The sequence below is a fragment of the Salvelinus fontinalis genome, chromosome 35 (assembly GCF_029448725.1).
Source record: "Salvelinus fontinalis isolate EN_2023a chromosome 35, ASM2944872v1, whole genome shotgun sequence".
NCBI lineage: Eukaryota > Metazoa > Chordata > Actinopteri > Salmoniformes > Salmonidae > Salvelinus > Salvelinus fontinalis.
The window spans coordinates 38,320,119-38,337,073 of record NC_074699.1 but is presented as its reverse complement, the minus strand read 5'-3'; positions in this window follow the sequence as shown (position 1 = coordinate 38,337,073).

Sequence of the window (16,955 nt, the reverse complement as noted above, 5' to 3'; positions counted from 1 at the left end):
TTATCATGTTTATTCAACTAATGTAAATGGCGTGGCGTTTGCTAAACGGCGTTTGTCACTTGGATTGGAACCGGTGTTTTGGTAAAAATGACATGAAAATAAGGCTCTTTGGCCAGGCAGACCAGTGGCGGGTCGAAAAGAGGAATCCTCCGCAGAAAAGAACCTCATACCTCCTGTAAAATATGGTGAGGGATCCTTGATGTTATGGGGCATACCTCCTGTAAAATATGGTGAGGGATCCTTGATGTTATGGGGTATACCTCCTGTAAAATATGGTGAGGGATATTTGATGTTATGGGGTATACCTCCTGTAAAATATGGTGAGGGATCCTTGATGTTATGGGGCATACCTCCTGTAAAATATGGTGAGGGATCCTTGATGTTATGGGGTATACCTCCTGTAAAATATGGTGAGGGATCCTTGATGTTATGGGGCATACCTCCTGTAAAATATGGTGAGGGATATTTGATGTTATGGGGCATACCTCCTGTAAAATATGGTGAGGGATATTTGATGTTATGGGGTAAACCTCCTGTAAAATATGGTGAGGGATATTTGATGTTATGGGGTATACCTCCTGTAAAATATGGTGAGGGATATTTGATGTTATGGGGTATACCTCCTGTAAAATATGGTGAGGGATCCTTGATGTTATGGGGCATACCTCCTGTAAAATATGGTGAGGGATCCTTGATGTTATGGGGTATACCTCCTGTAAAATATGGTGAGGGATATTTGATGTTATGGGGTAAACCTCCTGTAAAATATGGTGAGGGATATTTGATGGTTTGGGGCATACCTCCTGTAAAATATGGTGAGGGATATTTGATCTTATGCGGTATACTTCCTGTAAAATATGGTGAGGGATATTTGATGTTATGGGGTAAACCTCCTGTAAAATATGGTGAGGGATATTTGATGTTATGAGGCGTACCTACTGTAAAATATGGTGAGGGATATTTGATGTTATGGGGTATACCTCCTGTAAAATATGGTGAGGGATATTTGATGTTATGGGGCATACCTCCTGTAAAATATGGTGAGGGATATTTGATGTTATGAGGCGTACCTACTGTAAAATATGGTGAGGGATATTTGATGGTTTGGGGCATACCTCCTGTAAAATATGGTGAGGGATATTTGATCTTATGCGGTATACTTCCTGTAAAATATGGTGAGGGATATTTGATGTTATGGGGTATACCTCCTGTAAAATATGGTGAGGGATATTTGATGTTATGGGGTATACCTCCTGTAAAATATGGTGAGGGATATTTGATGGTTTGGGGCATACCTCCTGTAAAATATGGTGAGGGATATTTGATGTTATGGGGCATACCTCCTGTAAAATATGGTGAGGGATCCTTGATGTTATGGGGCATACCTCCTGTAAAATATGGTGAGGGATATTTGATGTTATGGGGTATACCTCCTGTAAAATATGGTGAGGGATATTTGATGGTTTGGGGCATACCTCCTGTAAAATATGGTGAGGGATATTTGATGTTATGGGGCATACCTCCTGTAAAATATGGTGAGGGATCCTTGATGTTATGGGGCATACCTCCTGTAAAATATGGTGAGGGATATTTGATGTTATGGGGCATATCTCCTGTATAACATGGTGAGGTATATTTGATGTTATGGGGCATACCTCCTGTAAAATATGGTGAGGGATCCTTGATGTTATGGGGCATACCTCCTGTAAAATATGGTGAGGGATATTTGATGTTAAGAGGGCAGTCCAAAAGGGCAGGTAGAGGATATCAAGGACCTGGAAAGATTCTGTACGGAGGAACGGTCGAACATCCCTCCCAAAAGTATGGGGGGGAAAAAGGGTTTAATCGTCCGTAATTCCAACTCAGCATATATGACACACAGCCAGGCAACAACAGGAAGCAGTGTGTCGTCAGCCAATCACAGCACAACAAAGAAAACAGCAACGCAGAAGATAAGACTGACTCAGAGTCAGTTCCAGGCACAGTAACGTACCGCGTCGGGGAGGAGCTTCCTGCAGTAACAACAACTCAAACACACGTATAGCTTCTGTTTAGGGCCGCTCTGAAAATGGGACCCTATTCTCTACATAGTGCAGTACTTAAGACCAGGGCAGGGCATCAAAGTGAGAGCCCAAAAAGGTCCCCTAAACAGGGAACAGGGTGTGAGATAGGAAGCAGACTAATGCCTGTTCCTAATGGAGAACCCCTATGAGTCTCTGGTTAAAAGTAGTCCCCTAAACAGGGAACAGGGTGTGAGATAGGAAGCAGACTAATGCCTGTTCCTAATGGAGAACCCCTATGAGAAGCAGACTACTGCCTGTTCCTAATGGAGAACCCCTATGAGAAGCAGACTAATGCATGTTCCTAATGGAGAACCCCTATGAGAAGCAGACTAATGCCTGTTCCTAATGGAGAACCCCTATGAGTCTCTGGTTAAAAGTAGTCCCCTAAACAGGGAACAGGGTGTGAGATACAGCGGCAAGAAAAAGTATGTGAACCCTTTGAAAATACCTGGATTTCTGCATAAATCGGTAATAAAATGTGATCTGATCTTCATCTTGGTCACAACAATAGACAAACACAGTCTGCTTAAACTAATAACCCACAAGGATACGTTTTCATGTCTTTATTTAAAACACTGTGTAAACATTCACAGTGCAGGGTGGTAAAAAGTATGTGAACCCTTGGATTTAATAACTGGTTGACCCTCCTTTGGCAGCAATAACCTCAACCAAATGTTTTCTGTAGTTGCACATCAGATTTGCACAACGGTCAGGAGGAATTTTGGACTGTTCCTCTTTACAAAACTGTTTCAGTTCAGCAATATTCTTGGGATGTCTGGTGTGAACCGCTCTCTTGAGGTCATGCCACAGCATGTCAAATCGGGTTGAGGTCAGGCCACAGCATCTCAATCAGGTTGAGGTCAGGACTCTGACTGGGCCACTCCAGAAGGAGTATTTTCTTCTGTTGAAGCCATTCTGTTGTTGTTTTGGGTCGTTGCCCTGTTGCGTCACCCAACTTCTGTTGAGCTTCAAATTGGCGGACAGATAGACTAACATTCTCCTGCAAAATGTTTTGATAAACTTGGGAATTCATTTTTCCGTCGATGATAGCAAGCTGTCCAGGCCCTGAGGCAGCAAAGCAGCCCCAAACCATGATGCTCCCTCCACCAGACTTTACAGTTGGAATGAGGTTTTGATGTTGGTGTGCTGTGCCTTTTTTTCCTCCACACAGTGTTGTGTTCCTTCCAAACAACTCAACTCTAGTTTCATCTGTCCACAGAATAGTTGGCCAGTAGCGCTGTGTAACATCCAGGTGCACTTTTGCCAACTTCAGACGTGCAGCAATGTTTTTATTTGGACAGCAGTGGCTTCTTCCGTGGCGTCCTCCCATGAACACCATTCTTGTTTAGTGTTTTACATATCGTAGACTCGTCAACAGAGAAGTTAGCATGTTCCAGAGATTTCTGTAAGTCTTTAGCTGACACTCTAGGATTCTTCTCAACCTCATTGAGCGTTCTGCGCTGTGCTCTTGCAGTCATCTTTGCAGGACGGCCACTCCCAGGGAGAGTAGCAACAGTGCTGAACTTTCTCCATTTATAGACAATTTGTCTGACCGTGGACTGATGAACATCAAGGCCTTTAGAGATACTTTTGTAACCCTTTCCAGCTTTATGCAAGTCAACAATTCTTAATCTTAGGTTTTCTGATATCTCTTTTGTTTGAGGCATGGTTCACATCAGGCAATGGTTCTTGTGAATAGCAAAGTCACATTTTGTGAGTGTTTTTTATAGGGCTGGGCAGCTCTAACCAACATCTCCAGTCTCGTCTCATTGATTGGACTCCAGGTTAACTGACTCCTGACTCCAAGTAGCTTTTGGAGAAGTCATTAGCCTCGGGGGTTCACATACCTTTTTCCAACCCACACTGTTGAATGTTTAAATTATTTATTCAATAAAGACACATAAAAATACAATAATTTGTGTGTTGTTATTAGTTTAAACACACCATGTTTGTCTATTGTTGTGACTTAGATGAAGATAATGTCAAATTTATGCAGAAATCCAGGTAATTCCAAAAGGGTTCACATACTTTTTCTTGCCACTGCAGGAAGCAGACTAGTGCCTATTCCGAATGGAGAACCCTTATGAGTCTCTGGCTAAAAAGTACTGCAGTAACTATATATATGTTCTCACATGCTTGTTATAACAGGGAACTGTTCCAGCCCACATTAGGTGTTATAACAGGGAACTGTTCCAGCCCACAGTTACTAACAGAAACATCATGAAATAGGGCCCTACATGTTTCACCTGTCCTTTAACAACAGAGAGTCAACCTGTCCTTTAACAACAGAGAGTCAACCTGTCCTTTAACAACAGAGAGTCAACCTGTCCTTTAACAACAGAGAGTCAACCTGTCCTTTAACAACAGAGAGTCAACCTGTCCTTTAACAACAGAGAGTCAACCTGTCCTTTAACAACAGAGAGTCAACCTGTCCTTTAACAACAGAGAGTCAACCTGTCCTTTAACAACAGAGAGTCAACCTGTCCTTTAACAACAGAGAGTCAACCTGTCCTTTAACAACAGAGAGTCAACCTGTCCTTTAACAACAGAGAGTCAACCTGTCCTTTAACAACAGAGAGTCAACCTGTCCTTTAACAACAGAGAGTCAACCTGTCCTTTAACAACAGAGAGTCAACCTGTCCTTTAACAACAGAGAGTCAACCTGTCCTTTAACAACAGAGAGTCAACCTGTCCTTTAACAACAGAGAGTCAACCTGTCCTTTAACAACAGAGAGTCAACCTGTCCTTTAACAACAGAGAGTCAACCTGTCCTTTAACAACAGAGAGTCAACCTGTCCTTTATCAACAGAGAGTCAACCTGTCCTTTAACAACAGAGAGTCAACCTGTCCTTTAACAACAGAGAGTCAACCTGTCCTTTATCAACAGAGAGTCAACCTGTCCTTTAACAACAGAGAGTCAACCTGTCCTTTATCAACAGAGAGTCAACCTGTCCTTTAACAACAGAGTGGCAGCGAGTCAACCTGTCCTTTATCAACAGAGAGTCAACCTGTCCTTTAACAACAGAGAGTCAACCTGTCCTTTAACAACAGAGAGTCAACCTGTCCTTTAACAACAGAGTGGCAGCGAGTCAACCTGTCCTTTATCAACAGAGAGTCAACCTGTCCTTTATCAACAGAGTGGCAGCGAGTCAACCTGTCCTTTATCAACAGAGAGTCAACCTGTCCTTTATCAACAGAGTGGCAGCGAGTCAACCTGTCCTTTAACAACAGAGTGGCAGCGAGTCAACCTGTCCTTTAACAACAGAGTGGCAGCGAGTCAACCTGTCCTTTAACAACAGAGAGTCAACCTGTCCTTTATCAACAGAGTGGCAGCGAGTCAACCTGTCCTTTATCAACAGAGAGTCAACCTGTCCTTTATCAACAGAGTGGCAGCGAGTCAACCTGTCCTTTAACAACAGAGTGGCAGCGAGTCAACCTGTCCTTTAACAACAGAGTGGCAGCGAGTCAACCTGTCCTTTAACAACAGAGTGGCAGCGAGTCAACCTGTCCTTTAACAACAGAGTGGCAGCGAGTCAACCTGTCCTTTAACAACAGAGTGGCAGCGAGTCAACCTGTCCTTTAACAACAGAGTGGCAGCGAGTCAACCTGTCCTTTAACAACAGAGAGGCAGCGAGTCAACCTGTCCTTTAACAACAGTAGTGCCACTGCCAGCCTTTCTTAAATCACCTCAGAGATTCCCTCCCCACCCTTCTTCAGATCTCCTCAGAGATGACATCCAAACGCCCCACCCTTCTTCAGAACACCTTAAAAAGGCCGTGTCCTGATTCTCCACCCTCCTCCCAATGCGTACACCAATCCTTTTAAATCCCATAAGGGATGTGTTGCCAACTGAAGATCTGAGACGAACATGGAATTCATTCATTCATTCACACAGTGTGTGTACAGTGTACACTTCAGGAAAAGGGTGAACTCACAGGAAAACCCTCTACTACTTGGAGAGGGAAGCCAGCTCTACTCACAGGAAAACACTCTCCTACTTGAAGAGGGAAGCCAGCTCTACTCACAGGAAACCCCTCTCCTACTTGAAGAGGGAAGCCAGCTCTACTCACAGGAAAACCCTCTCCTACTTGGAGGGAAGCCAGCTCTATCCACAGGAAACCCTCTCCTACTTGAAGAGGGAAGCCAGCTCTACTCACAGGAAAACCCTCTCCTACTTGAAGAGGGAAGCCAGCTCTACTCACAGGAAACCCCTCTCCTACTTGAAGAGGGAAGCCAGCTCTACTCACAGAAAAACCCTCTCCTACTTGGAGAGGGAAGCCAGCTCTACTCACAGGAAAACCCTCTCCTACTTGGAGAGGGAAGCCAGCTCTACTCACAGGAAAACCCTCTGCTACTTGAAGAGGGAAGCCAGCTCTATCCACAGGAAAAGGAGGGGAAAGCCTCGTCTACTCGAAGAGGGAAAACAGAAAGGGAAACCAAACCAGGATGTGACTCACTCCTAGAGAACTCAAAATAAAACAATAAAAACAACATGGAGAAACAGTGAAAGCAGTAAACATTTAAACACTCCTTCCTCTAAGAAAGAGAAAGGTGTCTTTACAAAGTGGCAACATAATGATAAAACCTCCTTAAACAGTATCAAACGTGACCAAGTCATTTCAGAATAGCCAGTCAGCTGCTAACAAAATGAGTTTGGGAAACCCCTCTACTTCCCAGGGAGTATATAGTTCCATATTATACCCTATATATGGTGCACTACTTTAGACCAAAGCCCTGTATAATAGGGAATAGGGCTCTGGTCTAAAGTAGTGCACTATATAGGGAATAGGGCTCTGGTCTATAGTAGTACCACTATATAGGGAATAGGGCTCTGGTCTTAAGTAGTGCACTATATAGGGAATAGGGCTCTGGTCTATAGTAGTACCACTATATAGGGAATAGGGCTCTGGTCTATAGTAGTACCACTATATAGGGAATAGGGATCTGGTCTATAGTAGTACCACTATATAGGGAATAGGGCTCTGGTCTAAAGTAGTACACTATATAGGGAATAGGGCCCTGGTCTATAGTAGTACCACTATAAAGGGAATAGGGTTCTGGTCTATAGTAGTACCACTATATAGGGAATATGGCTCCATATGAGAAGCAACCATTGTCTGGGCATCAGTACAGGGGCAGCAGTAACAGGTCTTCAAGCTCCCCATATTCTTCCCTCTAGTGTGTCGAGTCAGACAGAGCTGTCAGAGCTACAGAATACTATTGTATTGTTGAGCCAGTACGGGCAGGTGGTGCTGACCTACATAAAGAAGTAGTCATTCAGGGTGAACCACTTTCTCTCTTTACTAAAACATACTTCCCTGTTCACTCAGTCTACAATAACTACCTGGACAAACGTCTTTACCAAAACATACTCACCTGTTCACTCAGTCTACAATAACCACCTGGACAAACGTCTTTACCAAAACATACTTCCCTGTTCACTCAGTCTACAATAACCACCTGGACAAACGTCTTTACCAAAACATACTCACCTGTTCACTCAGTCTACAATAACCACCTGGACAAACGTCTTTACCAAAACATACTCACCTGTTCACTCAGTCTACAATAACCACCTGGACAAACGTCTTTACCAAAACATACTCACCTGTTCACTCAGTCTACAATAACTACCTGGACAAACGTCTTTACCAAAACATACTCACCTGTTCACTCAGTCTACAATAAACACCTGGACAAACGTCTTTACCAAAACATACTCACCTGTTCACTCAGTCTACAATAACTACCTGGACAAACGTCTTTACCAAAACATACTCACCTGTTCACTCAGTCTACAATAACCACCTGGACAAACGTCTTTACCAAAACATACTCACCTGTTCACTCAGTCTACAATAACTACCTGGACAAACGTCTTTACCAAAACATACTCACCTGTTCACTCAGTCTACAATAAACACCTGGACAAACGTCTTTACCAAAACATACTCACCTGTTCACTCAGTCTACAATAACTACCTGGACAAACGTCTTTACCAAAACATACTCACCTGTTCACTCAGTCTACAATAACCACCTGGACAAACGTCTTTACCAAAACATACTCACCTGTTCACTCAGTCTACAATAACCACCTGGACAAACGTCTTTACCAAAACATACTCACCTGTTCACTCAGTCTACAATAACCACCTGGACAAACGTCTTTACCAAAACATACTCACCTGTTCACTCAGTCTACAATAACCACCTGGACAAACGTCTTTACCAAAACATACTCACCTGTTCACTCAGTCTACAATAACCACCTGGACAAACGTCTTTACCAAAACATACTCACCTGTTCACTCAGTCTACAATAACCACCTGGACAAACGTCTTTACCAAAACATACTCACCTGTTCACTCAGTCTACAATAACCACCTGGACAAACGTCTTTACCAAAACATACTCACCTGTTCACTCAGTCTACAATAACCACCTGGACAAACGTCTTTACCAAAACATACTCACCTGTTCACTCAGTCTACAATAACTACCTGGACAAACGTCTTTACCAAAACATACTCACCTGTTCACTCAGTCTACAATAACCACCTGTTCACTCAGTCTACAATAACCACCTGGACAAACTCTCCATAGAACAAAAAATGTTAAAATGTATATAGGTTCAGAAATGTTGTGAAATAGCACAGTTACAAATAGAAATCCAACTGGATGGACGTCAGAAATAGAGGAAGGACTAAAAACAAACTAAATATAACTATTGTAAAATAGATTGTGTCTGTAAAATGTGTATAAAATGTATAAACTGAAGGTAGAAGCCTAAGTGTTATTGTTTATTAGTTTACTCCTATTGGGGGAAGGGTGGTAGGGTTTGGGGAATAATAAAGGTATATTCTTAAATAAGTATTTATGTCTGTATAGGTATGTGTATATATATCTATATAGGTACTGTATGTGTATGTATATATAAGGGTGATAGGGTTTGTGGTGAATAATAAGGGTATATTCTTAGTCAGCTAGACTACAACTGCTACAGAATGACAATGCAGTAGGATACATCCAGCTCCATACTATAACCCTCTGGAACAGGGGACCAGCTCCATACTATAACCCTGTAGAACAGGGGACCAGCTCCATACTATAACCCTGTAGAACAGGGGACCAGCTCCATACTATAACCCTGTAGAACAGGGGACCAGCTCCATACTATAACCCTGTAGAACAGGGGACCAGCTCCATACTATAACCCTCTGGAACAGGGGACCAGCTCCATACTATAACCCTGTGGAACAGGGGACCAGCTCCATACTATAACCCTGTGAAACAGGGGACCAGCTCCATACTATAACCCTGTGAAACAGGGGACCAGCTCCATACTATAACCCTGTAGAACAGGAGACCAGCTCCATACTATAACCCTGTGGAACAGGGGACCAGCTCCATACTGTAACCCTCTGGAACAGGGGGCCAGCTCCATACTATAACCCTGTGGAACAGTAGGGAACAGGGGACCAGCTCCATACTATAACCCTGTGGAACAGGGGACCAGCTCCATACTATAACCCTGTAGAACAGGGGACCAGCTCCATACTATAACCCTGTGGAACAGGGGGCCAGCTCTATACTATAACCCTGTGGAACAGGGGACCAGCTCCATACTATAACCCTGTGGAACAGGGGGACCAGCTCCATACTATAACCCTGTGGAACAGGGGGACCAGCTCCATACTATAACCCTGTGGAACAGGGGACCAGCTCCATACTATAACCCTGTGGAACAGGGGACCAGCTCCATACTATAACCCTGTGGAACAGGGGACCAGCTCCATACTATAACCCTGTAGAACAGTAGGGAACAGGGGACCAGCTCCATACTATAACCCTGTGGAACAGGGGGCCAGCTCTATACTATAACCCTGTGGAACAGGGGACCAGCTCCATACTATAACCCTGTGGAACAGGGGACCAGCTCCATACTATAACCCTGTGGAACAGGGGACCAGCTCCATACTATAACCCTGTGGAACAGGGAACCAGCTCCATACTATAACCCTGTAGAACAGTAGGGAACAGGGGACAAGCTCCATACTATAACCCTGTGGAACAGGGGGAACAGGGGACCAGCTCCATACTATAAACCTGTGGAACAGGGGACAAGCTCCATACTATAACCCTGTGGAACAGGGGACCAGCTCCATACTATAACCCTGTGGAACAGGGGACAAGCTCCATACTATAACCCTGTGGAACAGGGGACCAGCTCCATACTATAACCCTGTAGAACAGGGGACCAGCTCCATACTATAACCCTGTAGAACAGGGGACCAGCTCCATACTATAACCCTGTAGAACAGGGGACCAGCTCCATACTATAACCCTGTAGAACAGGGGACCAGCTCCATACTATAACCCTGTAGAACAGGGGACCAGCTCCATACTATAACCCTGTAGAACAGGGGACCAGCTCCATACTATAACCCTGTAGAACAGGGGACCAGCTCCATACTATAACCCTGTGGAACAGGGGACCAGCTCCATACTATAACCCTGTAGAACAGGGGACCAGCTCCATACTATAACCCTGTAGAACAGGGGACCAGCTCCATACTATAACCCTGTAGAACAGGGGACCAGCTCCATACTATAACCCTGTAGAACAGGGGACCAGCTCCATACTATAACCCTCTGGAACAGGGGACCAGCTCCATACTATAACCCTGTAGAACAGGGGACCAGCTCCATACTATAACCCTGTAGAACAGGGGACCAGCTCCATACTATAACCCTGTAGAACAGGGGACCAGCTCCATACTATAACCCTGTAGAACAGGGGACCAGCTCCATACTATAACCCTCTGGAACAGGGGACCAGCTCCATACTATAACCCTGTGGAACAGGGGACCAGCTCCATACTATAACCCTGTGAAACAGGGGACCAGCTCCATACTATAACCCTGTGAAACAGGGGACCAGCTCCATACTATAACCCTGTAGAACAGGAGACCAGCTCCATACTATAACCCTGTGGAACAGGGGACCAGCTCCATACTGTAACCCTCTGGAACAGGGGGCCAGCTCCATACTATAACCCTGTGGAACAGTAGGGAACAGGGGACCAGCTCCATACTATAACCCTGTGGAACAGGGGACCAGCTCCATACTATAACCCTGTAGAACAGGGGACCAGCTCCATACTATAACCCTGTGGAACAGGGGGCCAGCTCTATACTATAACCCTGTGGAACAGGGGACCAGCTCCATACTATAACCCTGTGGAACAGGGGGACCAGCTCCATACTATAACCCTGTGGAACAGGGGGACCAGCTCCATACTATAACCCTGTGGAACAGGGGACCAGCTCCATACTATAACCCTGTGGAACAGGGGACCAGCTCCATACTATAACCCTGTGGAACAGGGGACCAGCTCCATACTATAACCCTGTAGAACAGTAGGGAACAGGGGACCAGCTCCATACTATAACCCTGTGGAACAGGGGGCCAGCTCTATACTATAACCCTGTGGAACAGGGGACCAGCTCCATACTATAACCCTGTGGAACAGGGGACCAGCTCCATACTATAACCCTGTGGAACAGGGGACCAGCTCCATACTATAACCCTGTGGAACAGGGAACCAGCTCCATACTATAACCCTGTAGAACAGTAGGGAACAGGGGACAAGCTCCATACTATAACCCTGTGGAACAGGGGGAACAGGGGACCAGCTCCATACTATAAACCTGTGGAACAGGGGACAAGCTCCATACTATAACCCTGTGGAACAGGGGACCAGCTCCATACTATAACCCTGTGGAACAGGGGACAAGCTCCATACTATAACCCTGTGGAACAGGGGACCAGCTCCATACTATAACCCTGTAGAACAGTAGGGAACAGGGGACCAGCTCCATACTATAACCCTGTGGAACAGGGGGCAAGCTCCATACTATAACCCTGTGGAACAGGGGACCAGCTCCATACTATAACCCTGTGGAACAGGGGGCCAGCTCCATACTATAACCATGTGGAACAGGGGACCAGCTCCATACTATAACCCTGTGGAACAGGGGACCAGCTCCATACTATAACCCTGTGGAACAGGGGACCAGCTCCATACTATAACCCTGTGGAACAGGGGGCCAGCTCCATACTATAACCATGTGGAACAGGGGACCAGCTCCATACTATAACCCTGTGGAACAGGGGACCAGCTCCATACTATAACCCTGTGGAACAGGGGACCAGCTCCATACTATAACACTGTGGAACAGGGGACCAGCTCCATACTATAACCCTGTGGAACAGGGGACCAGCTCCATACTATAACCCTGTGGAACAGGGGACCAGCTCCATACTATAACCCTGTGGAACAGGGGACCAGCTCCATACTATAACCCTGTAGAACAGTAGGGAACAGGGGACAAGCTCCATACTATAACCCTGTGGAACAGTAGGGAACAGGGGACCAGCTCCATACTATAACCCTGTGGAACAGGGGGAACAGGGGACCAGCTCCATACTATAACCCTGTGGAACAGGGGACCAGCTCCATACTATAACCCTGTGGAACAGGGGACCAGCTCCATACTATAACCCTGTAGAACAGGGGGGAACAGGGGACCAGCTCCATACTATAACCCTGTAGAACAGGGGACCAGCTCCATACTATAACCCTGTGGAACAGGGGGCCAGCTCCATACTATAACCCTGTGGAACAGGGGACCAGCTCCATACTATAACCCTGTAGAACAGTAGGGAACAGGGGACCAGCTCCATACTATAACCCTGTGGAACAGGGGGCCAGCTCCATACTATAACCCTGTGGAACAGGGGACCAGCTCCATACTATAACCCTGTAGAACAGGGGACCAGCTCCATACTATAACCCTGTGGAACAGGGGACCAGCTCCATACTATAACCCTGTGGAACAGTAGGGAGCAGGGGGCCAGCTCCATACTATAACCCTGTGGAACAGGGGACCAGCTCCATACTATAAGCCTGTGGAACAGGGGACCAGCTCCATACTATAACCCTGTGGAACAGTAGGGAACAGGGGACCAGCTCCATACTATAACCCTGTAGAACAGGGAACCAGCTCCATACTATAACCCTGTGGAACAGGGGACCAGCTCCATACTATAACCCTGTGGAACAGGGGACCAGCTCCATACTATAACCCTGTGGAACAGGGGACCAGCTCCATACTATAACCCTGTGGAACAGTAGGGAACAGGGGACCAGCTCCATACTATAACCCTGTGGAACAGGGGGCCAGCTCCATACTATAACCCTGTAGAACAGGGGGCCAGCTCCATACTATAACCCTGTGGAACAGGGGGCCAGCTCCATACTATAACCCTGTGGAACAGGGGGCCAGCTCCATACTATAACCCTGTGGAACAGGGGACCAGCTCCATACTATAACCCTGTGGAACAGGGGACCAGCTCCATACTATAACCCTGTGGAACAGGGGGCCAGCTCCATACTATAACCCTGTGGAACAGGGGGCCAGCTCCATACTATAACCCTGTGGAACAGGGGGACCAGCTCCATACTATAACCCTGTAGAACAGGGGACCAGCTCCATACTATAACCCTGTAGAACAGGGGACCAGCTCCATACTATAACCCTGTAGAACAGGGGGCCAGCTCCATACTATAACCCTGTGGAACAGGGGACCAGCTCCATACTATAACCCTGTAGAACAGGGGACCAGCCCCATACTATAACCCTGTAGAACAGTAGGGAACAGGGGACCAGCTCCATACTATAACCCTGTAGAACAGGGGACCAGCTCCATACTATAACCCTGTAGAACAGGGGACCAGCTCCATACTATAACCCTGTAGAACAGGGGACCAGCTCCATACTATAACCCTGTAGAACAGGGGACCAGCTCCATACTATAACCCTGTAGAACAGGGGACCAGCTCCATACTATAACCCTGTAGAACAGGGGACCAGCTCCATACTATAACCCTGTGAAACAGGGGACCAGCTCCATACTATAACCCTGTAGAACAGGAGACCAGCTCCATAGTATAACCCTGTGGAACAGGGGACCAGCTCCATACTGTAACCCTCTGGAACAGGGGGCCAGCTCCATACTATAACCCTGTGGAACAGTAGGGAACAGGGGACCAGCTCCATACTATAACCCTGTGGAACAGGGGACCAGCTCCATACTATAACCCTGTGGAACAGTAGGGAGCAGGGGGCCAGCTCCATACTATAACCCTGTGGAACAGGGGACCAGCTCCATACTATAAGCCTGTGGAACAGGGGACCAGCTCCATACTATAACCCTGTGGAACAGTAGGGAACAGGGGACCAGCTCCATACTATAACCCTGTAGAACAGGGAACCAGCTCCATACTATAACCCTGTGGAACAGGGGACCAGCTCCATACTATAACCCTGTGGAACAGGGGACCAGCTCCATACTATAACCCTGTGGAACAGGGGACCAGCTCCATACTATAACCCTGTGGAACAGTAGGGAACAGGGGACCAGCTCCATACTATAACCCTGTGGAACAGGGGGCCAGCTCCATACTATAACCCTGTAGAACAGGGGGCCAGCTCCATACTATAACCCTGTAGAACAGGGGGCCAGCTCCATACTATAACCCTGTGGAACAGGGGGCCAGCTCCATACTATAACCCTGTGGAACAGGGGACCAGCTCCATACTATAACCCTGTGGAACAGGGGACCAGCTCCATACTATAACCCTGTGGAACAGGGGGCCAGCTCCATACTATAACCCTGTGGAACAGGGGGCCAGCTCCATACTATAACCCTGTGGAACAGGGGGACCAGCTCCATACTATAACCCTGTAGAACAGGGGACCAGCTCCATACTATAACCCTGTAGAACAGGGGACCAGCTCCATACTATAACCCTGTAGAACAGGGGGCCAGCTCCAAACTATAACCCTGTGGAACAGGGGACCAGCTCCATACTATAACCCTGTAGAACAGGGGACCAGCCCCATACTATAACCCTGTAGAACAGTAGGGAACAGGGGACCAGCTCCATACTATAACCCTGTAGAACAGGGGACCAGCTCCATACTATAACCCTGTGGAACAGGGGACCAGCTCCATACTATAACCCTGTGGAACAGGGGACCAGCTCCATACTATAACCCTGTGGAACAGTAGGGAACAGAGGACCAGCTCCATACTATAACCCTGTAGAACAGGGGACCAGCTCCATACTATAACCCTGTAGAACAGGGGACCAGCTCCATACTATAACCCTGTAGAACAGGGGACCAGCTCCATACTATAACCCTGTAGAACAGGGGACCAGCTCCATACTATAACCCTGTAGAACAGGGGACCAGCTCCATACTATAACCCTCTGGAACAGGGGACCAGCTCCATACTATAACCCTGTAGAACAGGGGACCAGCTCCATACTATAACCCTGTAGAACAGGGGACCAGCTCCATACTATAACCCTGTAGAACAGGGGACCAGCTCCATACTATAACCCTGTAGAACAGGGGACCAGCTCCATACTATAACCCTGTAGAACAGGGGACCAGCTCCATACTATAACCCTGTGAAACAGGGGACCAGCTCCATACTATAACCCTGTAGAACAGGAGACCAGCTCCATACTATAACCCTGTGGAACAGGGGACCAGCTCCATACTGTAACCCTCTGGAACAGGGGGCCAGCTCCATACTATAACCCTGTGGAACAGTAGGGAACAGGGGACCAGCTCCATACTATAACCCTGTGGAACAGGGGACCAGCTCCATACTATAACCCTGTAGAACAGGGGACCAGCTCCATACTATAACCCTGTAGAACAGGGGACCAGCTCCATACTATAACCCTGTGGAACAGGGGACCAACTCCATACTATAACCCTGTGGAACAGGGGACCAGCTCCATACTATAACCCTGTGGAACAGGGGACCAGCTCCATACTATAACCCTGTAGAACAGGGGACTAGCTCCATACTATAACCCTGTGGAACAGGGGACCAACTCCATACTATAACCCTGTGGAACAGGGGACCAGCTCCATACTATAACCCTGTGGAACAGGGGACCAGCTCCATACTATAACCCTGTGGAACAGTAGGGAACAGGGGACCAGCTCCATACTATAACCCTGTAGAACAGGGGACCAGCTCCATACTATAACCCTGTGGAACAGGGGACCAGCTCCATACTATAACCCTGTGGAACAGGGGACCAGCTCCATACTATAACCCTGTAGAACAGGGGACCAGCTCCATACTATAACCCTGTAGAACAGGGGACCAGCTCTATACTATAACCCTGTAGAACAGGGGACCAGCTCCATACTATAACCCTGTGGAACAGGGGGCCAGCTCCATACTATAACCCTGTGGAACAGGGGACCAGCTCCATACTATAACCCTGTGGAACAGGGGACCAGCTCCATACTATAACCCTGTGGAACAGGGGACCAGCTCCATACTATAACCCTGTGGAACAGTAGGGAACAGAGGACCAGCTCCATACTATAACCCTGTAGAACAGGGAACCAGCTCCATACTATAACCCTGTGGAACAGGGGGCCAGCTCCATACTATAACCCTGTGGAACAGGGGACCAGCTCCATACTATAACCCTGTGGAACAGGGGACCAGCTCCATACTATAACCCTGTGGAACAGGGGACCAGCTCCATACTATAACCCTGTAGAACAGTAGGGAACAGGGGACCAGCTCCATACTATAACCCTGTGGAACAGGGGGCCAGCTCTATACTATAACCCTGTGGAACAGGGGACCAGCTCCATACTATAACCCTGTGGAACAGGGGACCAGCTCCATACTATAACCCTGTGGAACAGGGGACCAGCTCCATACTATAACCCTGTGGAACAGGGGACCAGCTCCATACTATAACCCTGTAGAACAGT